Source organism: Athene noctua, chromosome 2 (assembly GCF_965140245.1).
Source record: "Athene noctua chromosome 2, bAthNoc1.hap1.1, whole genome shotgun sequence".
Taxonomy (NCBI): Eukaryota; Metazoa; Chordata; class Aves; order Strigiformes; family Strigidae; genus Athene; species Athene noctua.
The window spans coordinates 18,219,324-18,235,703 of NC_134038.1; the positions used below are offsets into that span (position 1 = coordinate 18,219,324).

General features: G+C 34.8%; 1 protein-coding gene across 3 annotated transcripts in view; it reads left to right on the forward strand.

The window, feature by feature from the left end:
- Positions 1–16,380, forward strand: part of CSMD3 (CUB and Sushi multiple domains 3) — a 732,271-nt gene that overhangs the window by 255,480 nt on the left and 460,411 nt on the right. The gene's annotated exons all lie outside the window — the stretch shown is intronic.

A 16,380-nucleotide genomic window follows, 5' to 3' on the forward strand; every position in this document is an offset into this window, starting at 1 on the left:
CAATACCAACCATCCTGGGGACAGCCTGCCAGACTCACTCCCGTTTATTAATTTCTTCCCAGGTTCCCTTCCTTTTGGTGAGCCTTAAACTGCACATGGAACTTCAAACTGGACACAAGTGATAAATAGAGGTCGGGATAATCCCTTCCATCAGTGTATCAGCTGTGTTTCTGTTAATACAGATCAGGATGCTGTTCGCCAGGGCACACTACTGGCTCACCTTCATCTTGCTGGCCACCATGACCCACAGGGCCTTTTTGGCAGAGCTTCTGCCCAGCCAGTCAGACCACAGCCTTTCCTGTTGCCAGGGTTTGAATTTGACCTTATTTAGTTTCATAAGATTCCTTTTGGCTCATTCCTTCTCATTTTAGGTCCCTCTAGATGGCAAGCCTGCTTTCAAACATATTGCCTAACCCCCCTTGGTTTGGTGTTACCTGCAAACTTCAAAAGATTCCAGCCCATAACCTTCTCTTGGTCATTGATGAAGGTGTTAAACAAGACGGGTCATAGGATAAAGTCCTGTAGTGTCCCACTTGTTACAATCCTCTCAGAAGAGTATGACCCACTAACCACAAACCTGTGACCCTTACCATCTAACCACGATCTGTGCTCTGCTACTTGCCTTCCTTACTCCATTCAGGGTCTTGAATTCATTTCATGGTAACTGCAGCCATGGCTACCATTGATTTCCACGTCTCCAAACAGCTCTTCCTTATTAGGGAGTAACAGGTCCAGCTGTGCATCACCCCTGGTTGGACCATCCAGTATGTCTATCAAGAAGTTGTCACTGAAGTCTTCCAAAAACCCATCGCCACAGTCCAGCAATGTGAACTGTCCTTCCACATCTCAGTTACTCTAATGATGTCACCATTCTGTGCTGGCATGTGGAGCTCAAATTCCTCCTGCTTCTGTCCCAGGCTGACTGCGTGTGTGTATGTAAACTTGAGACAGGGGTCTCTTCACCATGTTTTATCATTCCCAAAGTCTCTCATATTCCTGTAAATTTTTAATTTCCTTTCTACCTTTTTCTATCATTATGTCAGTTAAATGTGACTCATTATCTCCCTCTCCATCACTCAGTATAAACCTCTCATCAGCAAGTCGGCCAGTGTTGACAAAGACACTCTTGCTGCACTTTATCAGGGACGCCTTTACTGCTTTGAGTAACAGCAGACTGTCATCACCCTGTTTAGGCAGAGGTTTATTTTAACAGCACGTGAGATTTGTATCACTGCTTCCTAAACCATCACTGTATCAATGAATTTATCTTTAAGTGTCTGAGGTTGAGTTTTCCTGCTGTACTTGCAGGGAACTCAAAGACCTTAGCCTGTGTTGCTTCTTTGTAACTCTCTTTGCACAGTGAGCACTGCAAAATTATTTTAATTTGTGAATAAAATTATGAGATCTGTTGATCATTACTATCATCAGTAATATCAGCAAACTCTTGTGTTCTAAGGTAGTCAGTATACCAAGAGGGCAAACAAGAAAACATGCAGCTGTATAAATCGACCTGCACCTTGACTCCTGTTGTTGCTCTGGCCTTTCTGCATTTCAGAAGAATATAGCAAGATTGAAGAAAGCTCAGAGGAAGATAGCAAAGATCACAAAGCATTTGGATTATTTTCCGATTGAAAAGTGATTGACTAGTGTAGAGCCCTGCAGCTTGGAAAATAAATAGAGCTGTGGGAGGAGGAGAGATACGTAGATTGGAAACTCATGAATTACAGGGATAGTACTGGAAATAATTACATCTGGTTTGGATGCCAAAACTGAGGTGCATACCAATGAATTGACTTGCTCAAAGTCACCAAGGAAGATACCAGTGGGGTAGGGCACTGGGGCTTTTGAGCCCTAATCCAGGGCAGCTGAAAACTAGGTAACATTAACCCTTCCACTTCTCACAAAGCTGACAGAATTGCTTAGGTAATGCTGTTTTAGTTTATAGTACTGCCTTGGTGCACTATAATATGTACAAATACTTGTGAAGACAATCCTTGACTTGAAGGACATATATTCAAATTAAATAAAGCTGATATAAATACAAAAGGTAACAGGCATATTGACTTCCTGAAAGTAAAACAAACTGCTGCTTTTCCTACTCTCCTTCACCTGTTCATTCCTTTCTCTTCTCTTACTTAATAGTAAACTTGGGATTAAAGGCAGTGCCTTTTAATTCCTAATATATCTGTCTAGTGTATAGGTGTAACAAATAGGCAAATAGCATGTGTAGGGTTATATCTGGAGATCGAAAGGATTTCTTTTCATTTGTTTGTAGCCCAGTGCTGGGTAGTGTGTCTTTTCATGAAAGAGATATAAAAGCCACATGTTTAAATCATATTTTCCCTGGAAAGTTCTAAAACCTATGTGTTAAATAAATTAATGATTTAAAAAGTTATAATTATGGTCTTGAAGGAAATTTCAGTTTTTAGAAAACTGACCTTGTGTTGTTTTTTAAAGTCATTTGATCATACTGTTTTGACATTAAGAGCAAAACAATCTTTAGTACTTAAACTAAGAATCATTCTGCTTCTCAGTCACCCTAATGGGAGTTTATGAACATTAAACTATCTGGAAGAAATGAATCCTTTTACCTCTTGTGGAGGCTATCACAGTGTCTTTTTTTAGGGTTTCATTGACATTTAAGTTTCCCATAGTCTTTGTACAGAGGCAAAATATTTATTATTGTATTCGTCTTTGTAGTAATTTTTGTGTTAGAATCAATATGTGGTGTGTTTTTTGTTTTATTTGTTTATTTTTAGTTATTATTTCCTGGTAGAAAGGAATTTACTTGATACTTGATGCTGGAAATTCTCAATCACTGCTATCCAGTAACTTTATTCTCATAAAAGAAGTTACTTTGGAAATGTAGAATCTTTCAGAAACTCTTCCCCCTGCAAAAATGATCATAGTGCCATTTAATTTATGTAAAGTAAATATCTAGCAATGACAGTATAAATGTTAACAGTTTTGACTTAAGCCAAGTTCTAAGCAGAAATAACCAGAATCTAAGGAGAGACACAGAGAACATGATATGCTATAAGCACCAAATAGAACTTCAGTTTAAAGAATAAGCATTGCAGTATTTTTCAAGATCCATTCAGAAAGTTTTTCATGTCTTTCATAGTTACATTTATGCGAAGAAAAAGATTTGTAATGGAATTTTTGTCATCCAAAACAACCCAACAAAAATTCCTGCCAGTGAGAAATGCTCACATATTATAATTCCAGGAAAGACATGTTTAGTACAAATTGGTTTCCATCAAGGTAAGATTACATAAACAATTCTCAAATCATATCACTATGTGAATTAGTTTGTACAGGAGAAATTATGAAACTTGTTTTAGAGATGCCTTTTATAATTTTTTCTGGCATTAATCCCAGTAATATTTAAATGATAGTTAAACGTGTTAACCCCTAAGGACATTAAACTGTAAGGAATACTGCAAACAATGTTGCATTCCTGTGTAGAAAAACAAAATCTTCTGCAGGTATAAACACAGAGAAACTTATTTTTTACAATTAGGATTTTATTTTTACTTGGAAATATTAATAATGGAACACTACTCATTTAAAAGGTATACAAATTAGTTAATGTAAATAAATAAAAATACTAACAGAAAAAAAATAATCTTAGTGGCAATCGTAGCATCCCTAGTAAAATTCTATACCTCAGAAACTCATTAATTATCACATAATGCATTGATGTGAAACTGGGAATTGCTGCTTTTCACACAAGAGAAGATTTGTACAATATTCATATTCAAATATTTATGATGATTCAAAGAGAATCTAAATTCTGTATAGTGCCTCCTGCATTATTTTGTTTCTTAATGTGTCTGTGGTGGACCTTAGAATACTCCAAATTTTGTCTATTGACTTTGTTTTAATGTATTTTCTCAGATTGTCTTTTTCCCATCTCAGTAATGTCAATGGGGTTCAGAGAGGAAACCACATGGAACTACCTCATCTTCTCTACAGTACTTTCTTGTTCAGTCTCGATCCTGGTATTATTATCAATAGGCTGGAAATAAGGATATATTCCAGTTTTGTTTTGAAGTACCATAATTTGAAAAATATCATGACTCTGGTAGAATGAATTAAAAAACTATTCTTTATACACAGTATTCTTACATTATCTTTCTCTTTAAAGAAAAAAAAAAAAAAAGAAATTCAGAAACAGCCTAAATTCAGTACAGCTTCAGCCTTTAATTAGTAGTTTTCTAGAATGACAATATATGAACAATTCTACACAATATCTTTAAGTCTTTTTCTGCTCTCACTGTTTGAAATATCTGTTATGTGGAAGGCAACCCACAGTATGTTATGACATTTTAAGATCAATGTCTGAGGCTGAGAGCTTGCACTAGTTTTCATATTTCAGCTCCTTGATTCTAGGGGCTGCTATTTTTGCTTGCTTTCTTTTTTTTTTTTTTTTTTTTTTTTCCCAAGTAACCTATCCTGATATTAAACCTATTTTCTGGCTTTTGTTCCTTTTTTTGTCAGAAAACTGAATTCTATTCCTGCTTACCAGGATCTCTTTTGTTGGCTTCATGTTCTAATGATATGAATGTGCCTTCTAATGTAGTTAGCTTTTTTTTATAGAGGTAAAGAAATTGCTGAAAGCAGGCTCCCACAAAGCAAGAAGCTAGGAAGTCATGCTTTCTATCATTACACTAGAAAACTGTCAAATTCTGTGAAAATACTCAATTTCCATTTCTGCATGGAATAGATTTTGTGACTGAGTCCAGGAATCTATATGTCCTTGATTTGGATAAAGGAGACAATTCAGATAACTTGAGGAAGCTGAATGACTTGAAAGGGTATTTCTCTGTCTCAACAAACTTAATATTGATAACTTCATACAATTTTTTTTTTTTTTGAGAGAGTATTCTTTAGAGTGAAAATGATACGTGATCTTAGAGATTTTTTGCCAATGTCAGATCTGAGTTTTTCTGGGAAATAAATTGATTTGCTGACCCAGAGAACTTATATCCAATAATATGATTGTCACAGGAGACAGATTTCAGAGTAGGATATTTTTGTAAGAAAAATAAGAAAGTGGAAAAAATGTGTAGAATGTATATTATTCCAAATTTCTAGTTCAAATATGCACTTCCACAAATATGTGATTTCAATTTAAAGAGTATCAGTTTTTAAGACACTTCAACAAATCAATATTTTAAAAAGTAAACAGGGTCTTGGTGCTTCTGTGTATATATATATCTGATGAGAGGGAATAACAAAGATGAAGCCAGACTATTCTTGATGGTGCCCATTGAAAGGATAAATAGCAATGGGCACATATTGCAATAAGGGAAATCCCATATTCTGTATTTAAACAGAAGAAACCTTTTTACTGTAAATGTGATTGAAAAATGGAACAAGTTACCTAAGAAGGTTGTGGGAGTCTCTATCCCTGTAGAGATGGAGGCTGGACACGGACTAGACACTATTCTGGGAAACCTGCTTTAGTTGACACAGCTTTTAGCAGGTAGGGGTACTAGACAGTCTCCAGAGGTGCCTTCCATCCTCTACAATTCTGTGAAAGTCTGAAGTGTTCAGATATACTGAGCAATGACTCATCTCAAAATTTGACCTCCTTAAGTTTTATCAGCTAAGGAATGTAAGAAGTATCCAAAACCATCTGTCACTTCTGAAAATCAAATTACCATATTTTTAGACATTTCAACATATCTTTCTCCTGTCAAAGGTGTCTCTTTGTGAGCATTTCTTTGTATGAAAAAATACGCTGCTGAGGAAAGATACTTGCAGTGACTGAGGTAGCTATTTTGGATATTATAAACCATTTTGGCTATTGAAAGAGAACTCTTTCATTATTATCATTATTCTGTGGTGCAAAATTGCCTGAAATGCACATTAAGGCAATACATACGTGACTTTTAAGAATACTTTTGAAATTTATTTTAATGTGTAAGCATTTAGCTTAAAGACATCTTGAAATTGTTGGCTAATGAATCACTGGGGGCCTCTCACAGGGAAGCTTTTCTGAGGCAAAGCTCTTGTTTTGCACTGGATGCCCACTTCATGGCTAAAAAGTTCACTTACTGCCCACTTGATGCTGACAGCACATAAGTGTTCGGCAGGAATGGCTTTATCTCTGTAAAGTCTAAGTGGATTTTGAATCAGTTTCTATACTGAAGGAACCTTATTCCTTCTCAGAGAATTGCTTTCATCTCACTTAGGGCTTGACCTGTCTTAAAAAGTATCATTTTTTAGCCTGTCCTGACCTTTTAGATAAAAGGGCTGGTGATCTGGGAAACACAGGAAATCTATGTGGGGCCCCGCAGTGCAGGGCATCGCATCCAGTGCTGGTCCCACTGCCCCCAGCTGGGGAGCAGGGCAGGCCAAGGGGCAGCCAGAGGCAGACCCAGCCCTGGGCATCAGGCACCTCCATGGAAATGGGGCCAAGGTTAGGCAGGGACATTAGCCCCATGGCTGGGCAGGGCAGGGCTGTGGGGAGCTGGGGACCAGCACTTCTGTGGTGTTGCTGGGATGGGGACAGATGACTCCAGGCTAAGGGTCCTGAACCCATGGGCATGGGTGGAGGGAGGCCCAAGGGAGGCTGGGCAGTGCTGTTTAAGCCCGTTATAGCCCTCAGAGTCCCCACAATCATTGAACAGTATTTCTGTGGTGTAAAATACATAGTAACATAATTTACATTTGATATACAAAACTTCAGATCTAAAGTTAGTTGGATTGTAATGCACTTATATAGTATAATGTAAAAACAGAATCTTATTATCACTGAAGGGAGATAAATTTATGTGGAATTAACAATTTATTGTTATCTAATTAAAGTTTTAATGGTCTGGTAGTCTAAATTATCTAGTATAGGAAACCTCAATAATAATAATACACTTATAAAAGTTAAGAACTGCCTTCCTACTCTCCACTATTCTTCTCTTGTCTTACTTTCACCCCTTTCACTGTCCCTCTGGGGCGGGGATTACAGTGAATTGATAGCATCCAAAGGTCTGTGTTGGGATGAGTTTGATATTTGTGGTGGTGGCAGGGAGGGGGAGGCTTCCTTTTCAGTCACGGAGTTCAATTGTTTCTTTTTATATGTTTTGTTAACATAGACTGCTTCTTTCTCATTGTTCTTTTTACTAAAATCTGAAAATTGAACATTAGCCTTCCTAAGCCTTAATAAGTAGAAAGGGCTGTTGCTTGTTGTGCAGTGACTACGTAGCTTTATCAGCATTTTACTGTATACTGTATTCTCAGAACACAATATTCCTGAAATGCAAAGAGGTCAGGAAATATTCACTTGACTACTACAAATTATCAAAACTAGTGAAAACAACCTCAGGCGAAGGTAAGCCTGGATGGGGTCAACACAAATCTTGTGGCTTTGTATTACTAATGGCAAAATTATACTTATTAGGCTACAGACTTCCAGATTTCTGTATTACTCTTTGTTAATTTTGCTAGACACAAATAGAGTAAACAATACAAAAGATGTGCTTAAGTATTAAGATTTGTATGCTTCCGTATGCAATGAACTTATACAGACTGATATTAATGCAAACTGGCAAGATACCTTTTCTGCAAGCTTGTCCTTGCCATTTCCCTAGTAAATGGACAGCCTTTCTAAGAACTTCACTTTATTTCTAACAAGTACTAATCTGTTTAAAAACAAAGAAAAGATTCCTTAGCTCTTAAAATTATCTTCCCTGTAGTGAAGATCAATAAATTGAATAAATTTTTGGAGTCTTAAATTACTTTAGTATTCTAAAATATATATTTAGTAATAAATTTGTTTCTAATAGCTCCTTGATGCCTAACACTGGACTTAGAATAGAAAATTCTGGCATTTAGCCTGATTAAGGCAAAGATTAGACAGCTGACCTAAATACTTGAGAGCAATGATACTTTATATATATATATATATATATATAAATATATATATATATATATATAAAGAGTAAATGAAAGATTATTATGTCTGGGTTTTTCATTCATTATTCTTCCATACATCTGAACTTAATTGAAAAAAAAAAGTGGGATTGTCAGTCATATCAATATACAGTTCCAGCTTTAGTTGCTTACTTGCTTATAGCACTGAACAGATATAGGTAACTAATATTAATATCCCTCTGGCATTAAAAGGAAAGTGTGAATTTCATTTTGTTGATAAGAAACGAGAGCACTATAATATAATGTCATGTCCAAGGTGATACAAGACACAGAATTAGAAATCAGAACCTTTAGATTTTAAAATTATGGAAACCTCTGATCGAAAGTCAATGATACATGTTTACATCAAAGTATTTTTTGAAAAGGTACATACAAGATTTTACGATAGTTTTTATTGTGCTTTAAACCCTTTTTATTTGCTTTTTCTAAAAAAAGGCAAGTTATAGCACACATACAAGCAATACATTAGAGTTGTAATATTTTCCCTGTTATTTCTTGATTCTTCTCCTTAAAATCTTGGAACAGATGCTCTCCAAAACTGTCCAAAGTCCAACCATTAAAATCCTACTCATGAAGGAGTGGAGCAGCAGATTCTGTTCTGGTGTAAGATCCAATCTAATCACACTGGGTTATATTTTGCACTGCAGAATGTATAAAATGCATTTCCATTTGTCCTAAGTAGTTCCTGGGACAGAAAGAAACTTACCTTTTTGTTACATGGTTGCTATATACATTGCTATATACATAGACTGTATAGTTATTATTCTTGAATATTTGTCTATTTGATGTTACCCTATCCTTAAAAAGGGTAAATAAATCTTTCTGTTGCACTATGATTCACAAGAGGAAATTACAATGAAACAAATATGTAAGACAATATTGGCAAGGGTATTTAGTTGAAAAATACAATAAAGGTACTCTCTTGTAAGATGACTACTAGTAAATAAGGGCAATAGGTGTGTATATTTTCCATTTCCAGCATTTTATAATTCATTTCATAGATTTCTGTAATATTATTGAGAGTCTTGGAGAATTTATAAGTTTTTTTGTATGATTATGGTGGATTACAGATTTATCTTGCATTGTTGTGCACCTTTTTTGAGAAGAAAGAAAAGTATGACTATATCTATGCAACAAATGATCATCTAAAAATCTTTTACATTTCAAATCATTGCTTTCTCATTTAAAAACATTAATTCATATTAAAGTTTGGTTTAGTTTTTGATTTTTTTTCTTAAAAGTAATAGGCCTTTCAAAAAGTATTTTCTCACTGAAGTTAAACCAACTGAAAGAACAGTATCCATATGTGTGCCTATGTTGGTCATTTTCATACTGTTTTTCTATTAGACAAACATATCTCACTAGAATAAAATCTATTATTTGGATAGATATATGTAAAAGAAAAACAAAGTGGTATTTCTTTATGTCCTCAGTTCAGTGGAAGAGATAAATGATGTTAAGGTGTTCAGCATTTCTGTATTATAAAAAATTAGAAGATTGATTTTGTCTGGATAGAAATTCAGATTTTTCATATGTAATCAGTTTGATAAAATTAAGATACATAAATTTACTGTATTTTCAGTATCTGCTTAAAAGAATTTCAGGTGATTGTAAGTTCACTGAAAGAACCATCTGGAAAATCATAGAGACATGCATTTGTATATACTGAAGGATGACAAATGTCTTTTATCTCCCGCATCCCTGAACATTTCTGGTCAATGCTTAATTATTACTTTCAGACTGTTCAAGTATATGTCTTACTGCAGCAGTTGACTTACATTTAAAATTAATATAAAAGATGGACAAAAAGAGGAGAAAGAAACAGTAGAGAGGTTGAAAAAAGAGAAGAAAATGCAAGTGAAAAAGTCATAAGAGACTGCAGTAATACAAAAAGGCATCTTCTGGTAGCAAAAAGAAATAGAAATTAAATTCTGAGTAAATTCACACAAATTGTGGACAAAAGGAAGCAAAAAGTGCATAAATAAAATTTCTGTCTAGACAGCTTTTAGAGTCTTTGCCATTTGGATAAATCAAAGGATCGTTGCCTGATTGAGCTGAAGTTTAGAAACTTGTATTGAACCGTATTTTTTCAGTCATGTATTTCTTTAAATCCACAGTTTTGTTTTCTGCCTGAATAGCTGGGAATTGAAAATCAATTTGGTCAGAAGAATGTTTTATGTCAGCCATTTATCCTGATTTTATATTCTCTAATGTATATTTGTGTTTTGTTTTCCTTTCTTTTCTATTACTTATTTGTAAATCAGCAGAAGCAAAACTGTAATTTGAACTTAAGATCAGGTAAAAATAATAGAAATTTATGAAGTAAAAAGAGAAATTTGTGAAAATAATAAGGCTGGCATGACATCTAAAATAATATGTTAAAAGAGTCAAATGAGCTGTTATATCTACACTAGCTTGAAAATTCCTTTAACAGATCCAGAATACAGTCTTAAAATTAGATTTGAAACTTTATTGGAAAGTTTTCCAGCCAGCAGGTATTTAATGACAGAGAATGTCAAAGAGAACAGTTCATTAAGATATTTTATTAGAAAAAAAACCAAAACAAAACACCTTAATGGGATGCACTGGTCGCTGCAAATTTAGTTAACTATCAGAACGTTTTAAGTAAGAGTACAAAATAAATCTTGACTGAAAGTCCTTGAACATCTGAAAGAAGAGTGAAGATAGAATATAGTAATTACTATTTTTTGAAATTAGATATATAGTTGTAACCACCTTTTTTTTTTTTTTTTTTTTTTTTAATGCAGTATGCATTTTAATTTTGCTTAAGGACGTCAACAGTTCTTTCTCAATTATCTATTGTAAAAGCTACCCATAGCTTACTTCTTTGTATTGAGAGACACAGGAAAAATCCCAGGCTGACTTCATTAACACTTCACCATAGTCAGTCCCATTAAAGGTCATCTGCATTAAGGACCTTTAGCCTTGTTTGGGAAGTCTGTGGTTGGATCATATGTGTCACAAGGACTAATAAAGTCCTGTACCTTGAATTCATCCTAAATACACAAAATAGTGGACAACCTTATTTGATCTCACATTTTGAACTCAATCTGATTTTTAGGAATTAATCAGCAAAATTAACTATAGTGAATTAGAATGGCTGCTGAACAGTAGCCTTAGATCTTATTTATTTGGTCTTATTAACAAATTGCCAGTTTTCATCTGTTTTTCCACTGCTGAATTTAAAACCATGTAAATTTAGAAGATAGTTATAAATAAGTCATACTCTTCCTAAAGTCCAGTAACCATTGAAGTACTGCAGAGGTCCATCATGGAACAAGTTCTGTTCAACCTGTTTATCAAGAAGCTTGAATCAGTGACAAAGTGCAATCTATTTGGATTTGCAGATGACACCAAAATGTTAGTCAACAGTCAATATAGTCATGGACAGGGTTGCCATCCATACGGACATAGACAAGCTGGAGGAATGGGCCAACAGGAATTTTATGAAACTCAGCAAGGGCAAATACAAAGCCTTGAACCTGTGTAAGAAGAACCTCTGGCAATGGGACTGGCTGATAGCAAGGAGCTCTGCTGAAAAGGCCCTGTGGGTTGTGGCAAACAGCAAGCTGAACATGACCCAGCAGTGTGCCCTGGCAGCAGAGAGGTACAACAGCATCCAGTTATTTTAGCAGGGATGTAGCCAATAGATCAAAGTGAAGGGTTATTGTCCTTTACTCAACACTCCTGTGACCACAGCTGGAATAGTGCATCAAATTTTGGGCCCCATGACAGGAAAGATGACTTCTTCACTAGAGCAAGTTCAGTGGAGCACTTCTCCTATGAGGAGAGGTTGAGGGAGCTGGTCTTTTTCAGCCTGAAGAAGAGGGGAGAGCTAATAGCAGCTTCAAACTGCCTGCAGGGGGGGTATTGAAAAAACAAAGCCAAGATTTTCATGGTGGAGCATGGTGTGAAGATGAGAGACAGCTGACAAAATGTGAAATGAGATCTTCAGAGCAGATACAAGGAGAAACTTTTCTTCTGTGAGAAAGACATGCATTTGAGCAAATTGCTCAGGGACTTGTGCAGTGTCCATCCTAGGAGGTTTTCTCCAGACCTGACTAGATAAGCCCAGAGTAACTGGTCTGAACTCATGACTGACCCTGCTGTAGGTTGTCATGACAACAAGAGACCTCCTGAATTCCATTTCACCCTGAGTTATTCTATGATCTCATGGATAAAAATTGTTTTAATCCAAGTGTTATATGAACCAAACTCACACTACAGAATGTTCACTCTTTTTTGATCAGTTGGACTCCTAGTCAGCATGATATTACTAACCAGTGGACAAATAGAATATTTATTTGTTCATAAATTTTTTTTTCCAAAATAAAAGCAAATTTTATTTAATACTTTTGCCAAATAGGAATTTATGATTTATGAATCAACTTCTTTAGTTGCATTTCAGACATTTAATGGTGGGCTTTCAACTTAGTCAAGTTTTACTGTCTGTGGTTTCAGTCTGTGTAATTATAATATTTGGCTTGTAATAAGAGAAGTTATAACACATATTTCATGTCAAAGCTTTACTTTATTGCACTGGAAATAGTTTATTTCAGTCCAGTCAATGGTTAATATCTGAAAGCATTCTGATTTTGTAATTTCACACTGTCACTTTAGTAAATTAATTAATTTTCCTTAAAATGCTATCTGTTTGAATCCTACTAAAACATAATTCTCAGTCGTATCTTAAGTACTGGTAGTTAATTATGTTAACTTTATGAAAAAAAAAAATCTTAAATCATGTGTTAATGCATGTTGACTAATTACTGATATGTTACCTTGTGGAAAATGGTGGAACTGGAAGAGAAAACCAGTTCTGGTTCCATAGGAGACAACAGCCACCACTGAAATCTACATCTTAATCTAGGACTGAACACAATGTTAACAGCATAGAGCTCAAGCTTCTAAAACGAGCATAAAACTCACATTGTCTTGTCTGAAATTCTTTGAATTTAACAAAATAACTTATTTCTAAAATGTATAGAGATTCAAATTAAAATCTATAACAAGAATTCCATTTGTCTGATTCTCTTTTCCAACACATAGGAACTACTGTGATGAGTTTTATTCAGGCTTACAGTTTCTAGAAGTTGCTAAATTTTAATATAGTATTTGCACATTACTTACAATTTACATGAAAACATTTTAAATATCTGCACTGATTGGAGAGGGAAGATACATTGTTCTAGCATTCCCTGTTTTAAAAGGAAGCTTCTCCAAGTCATAGTCTTCTAAAAAGTAAAGGAAAAAAAAATCTTCAATAAAAGCATTTTCACCGTACTAGATACCATTTTCTGCTTTAATTTTTTTTGCGGGCAAATGCTTCGGCAGAGTGGCCAAAAGGATTCATTAGCTCCATAAATTATTTTATACCCTTAGGGATTACTTGTAAGAACTTAGTCCATTACATTAACTTAAATGAAAACTTCCACTATGAGTTTATCTGGGGTAAATTTCCTTTCTATCATGTTTTACAACAGGAACCCTGTGTATACTTGTAGCATATTGCGTATGCAAAGTCTGTGCGTCTCGCACAGATTCATAATCTATTTTTAGAGCTTTGTCTCAGGCAAATGTCAAAGGCTCTTGCCTCTTTCCTTTACTAAAAATGATCCTGGAATCAGGAGCAACCTCCACTCCTGTATAAATAGAAAGGCTTATGGGTCTTCCATATGTTTACATTATCCAAAGTTTTAGCAGTTACAACACTTTTGGGTAGTGGTTCATTCAGACTAGTTTTCTAAACTGAATTGCTGTGTAGATCATCAACTTGATCCCTTTCCGCTTCTACATAGTTGCGATTTTTTATGTGTAAATACCACTTCAAACCTTTCCTCACCTAAGCAATCTAATTTGACACAGGAAATTTCCTCAGTGTTACTGTTTATGATCTGTTCTCCAACCACAGGGACTCACTTAGAGAAATGGTTATGCAGTTTAGTAAATCTCAGACTGCTTTAGTCTGGACTCATCAGGTTCCCTTTCTTTGTGAACCCATGCTCTGAGCAACAATTACTCTTTCTTACCTCCACATCCTTATTGCTTCCTCTGATGGTGCAGCCTGTCTGTTACTTGAGCTCAAATTTTCTCAGTTGCTGATTGTGAATTCAGAATGATGAACTACCTTGGGGTTGACTGCAGATGACTGAAAATTATTGGTTTAAATTTTATCCAAAAAGTAGAAATCAGCTTTCCTTTCTTCCTTCATGTACCAGTTTTCATTGCAAGTTTTATATATATATATATATATATATGTTCATTGTTTTTTTTTTTTTTAAACCAGAATATTAAGGGAAAATAATATGTGGGGGGGTGGGGGTGGGGTGGGGGGTGGGGGGGGTGTTTGTTTGTTTGTTTTTGTATTATATAGGAATTTACAATTTTTTAAATTTTCTTTGACAAACTGAAATGTCAGATTTTACTGCAGATGACTGAAGTGTAGAGTATCTTACATTGCCCATACAACATATGCGTAAACCTGTTTTCTAACACTGTTTTCTAACATTGTTCTAAACCTGTTTTCATAGAATACTAAGACATCAAAGTTTATACTTTTACAGATTACAAGTTACATTTAGGCAAACATGTATGCAATTACTCTATGCGGTAGCTGATACTTACCAGATTGTTTATACATAATATCAGGTTTGTTTTAAAATCACATCATGCTGTTTACCTTTTACTGATCTGCATGAGTTGTTTTTTGCAGCGTAAGTGGATGTAGAAGCCTAACAAGTCAGGTGTTTTGGTTGAAAGTTGCCTGTGTACCCAAGTAGTACAGTACTTTTCAATGTATAAGCTTTGAAGCTTTAAGTAAGCATAATTTTTCTTGCATTTTCTTTTGAGATGAATTTCCTCTTAACTTGTTTTCATTTAAAGTGCTGTGCCTCTTTAAAGCACTAGGACGTAACATGCCATTTGACTGAGATTCAGAATAAAATTTTGCTTTGAGCTTGATACTGGGAGCTGCTGACTAACTGTTCTTGCATGATAAAGATGCAACCACATTGATTTTGCTTTAATAGTAGTGATTATGTAACATGCAGTAAGTTTTCTTCATTTTAATCAACATTATCCTGCTCCAAAATATCCCTTGACCATGCACCTGTATTTTCTGTGTCTAAATCTTGATACCGGTCTGTCACAATTTATTTTATCCCAAATTGTAACTAGTGTAGGTGCTTGATATTATTCATTGTTGTGATGATTTTTTTCTTTTATTCTGAAATAAAGGATAAAACATGTATAGGACTATTTTAGTTACTTATATTGCTGTCATCAAAGGACAGTAAGTAGTTTTTAGTTTGGTCTCTGACGCATAAACCTGAAGTCTTACATTGTGTGTTTAAGGTTGTTCAGTTTTGCAGAGGGAGCTACCACTCTATGATTTAGAAGTGCTGTACTGCAGAAAAAACATTAAGATATTATATATAAGATAGCAAAAATAATATGTACCCACAGCAGCCTTATTGGTTGTGTGTATAATGCTGTACAAGTATTTTGTTATGGTAGTATTTTTTTATAGTAACGCAAAATAAAATATTTTCAGCCTGAAATTTATGCAGTAAACAAAAGAGACTTTATGAGCAAGACTTAGTATTTTTTACATTAGGATCTGATCCAATTATTTATACAGTATCTTTGATAATTCCATCAAGAGATTTGATATACCTTGTGCATGAAAGCTGCTATATACTGCTTAGTTCCTCTGGGAGTCTTATTTCTATTTTCTAGTGTATAGGTTCTTCTAATAGTGCAAAAATTCTGGTTTGTTTCCATCCTGTCATCACCTACTACACTTAAAAGACAATTTTCAAAGTCTGTGTGAGAGGATAGATCAGAAGTAAAAAAAAAGTGTGAAATCTTATTGTTTGAATGACTGTTCAGGAGCCCCTTAATCATTATTACGTAATAAAAAGCCATGGTTTAAAGATACTAGTATAACATAGTAAAGTACATGCTACATCAACTTTGTTTATACTAATTTCTTATTATGAATTTTATTATGTGTTGCCCAGTCATTTATTCATTCCAGTCAAGACAGAGTCGATACTGTGTTAGATGTTCTAAATGCTCAAAGGTGAGAGACATGGCTCCCAAATATTTGCAGTCAAATCTGGGGAATGGGGAAGGATGAAAACATTAATAACGTATTTTAAATTCCCACATAGGTTATGTATTTTAGCTACTAGAAAAGTTAGAAGTGTTAATATTTGTGGAAGCATTGCATGGACAACTTTTTAACTCAGCAAACATCTTGTGGGTGGGTTTTTTGAGTAAAATAATCAGTCCTATTGCAGGAATCAGAGAGCAAAAAGAGAATGACAGATGCAGTCTTTGTCCAATATCAAGTATAGATAATTATGCTTAGATGTTTTATTTAAATGTGCACCTTTTACTGTCCATCTACCCTTGGCC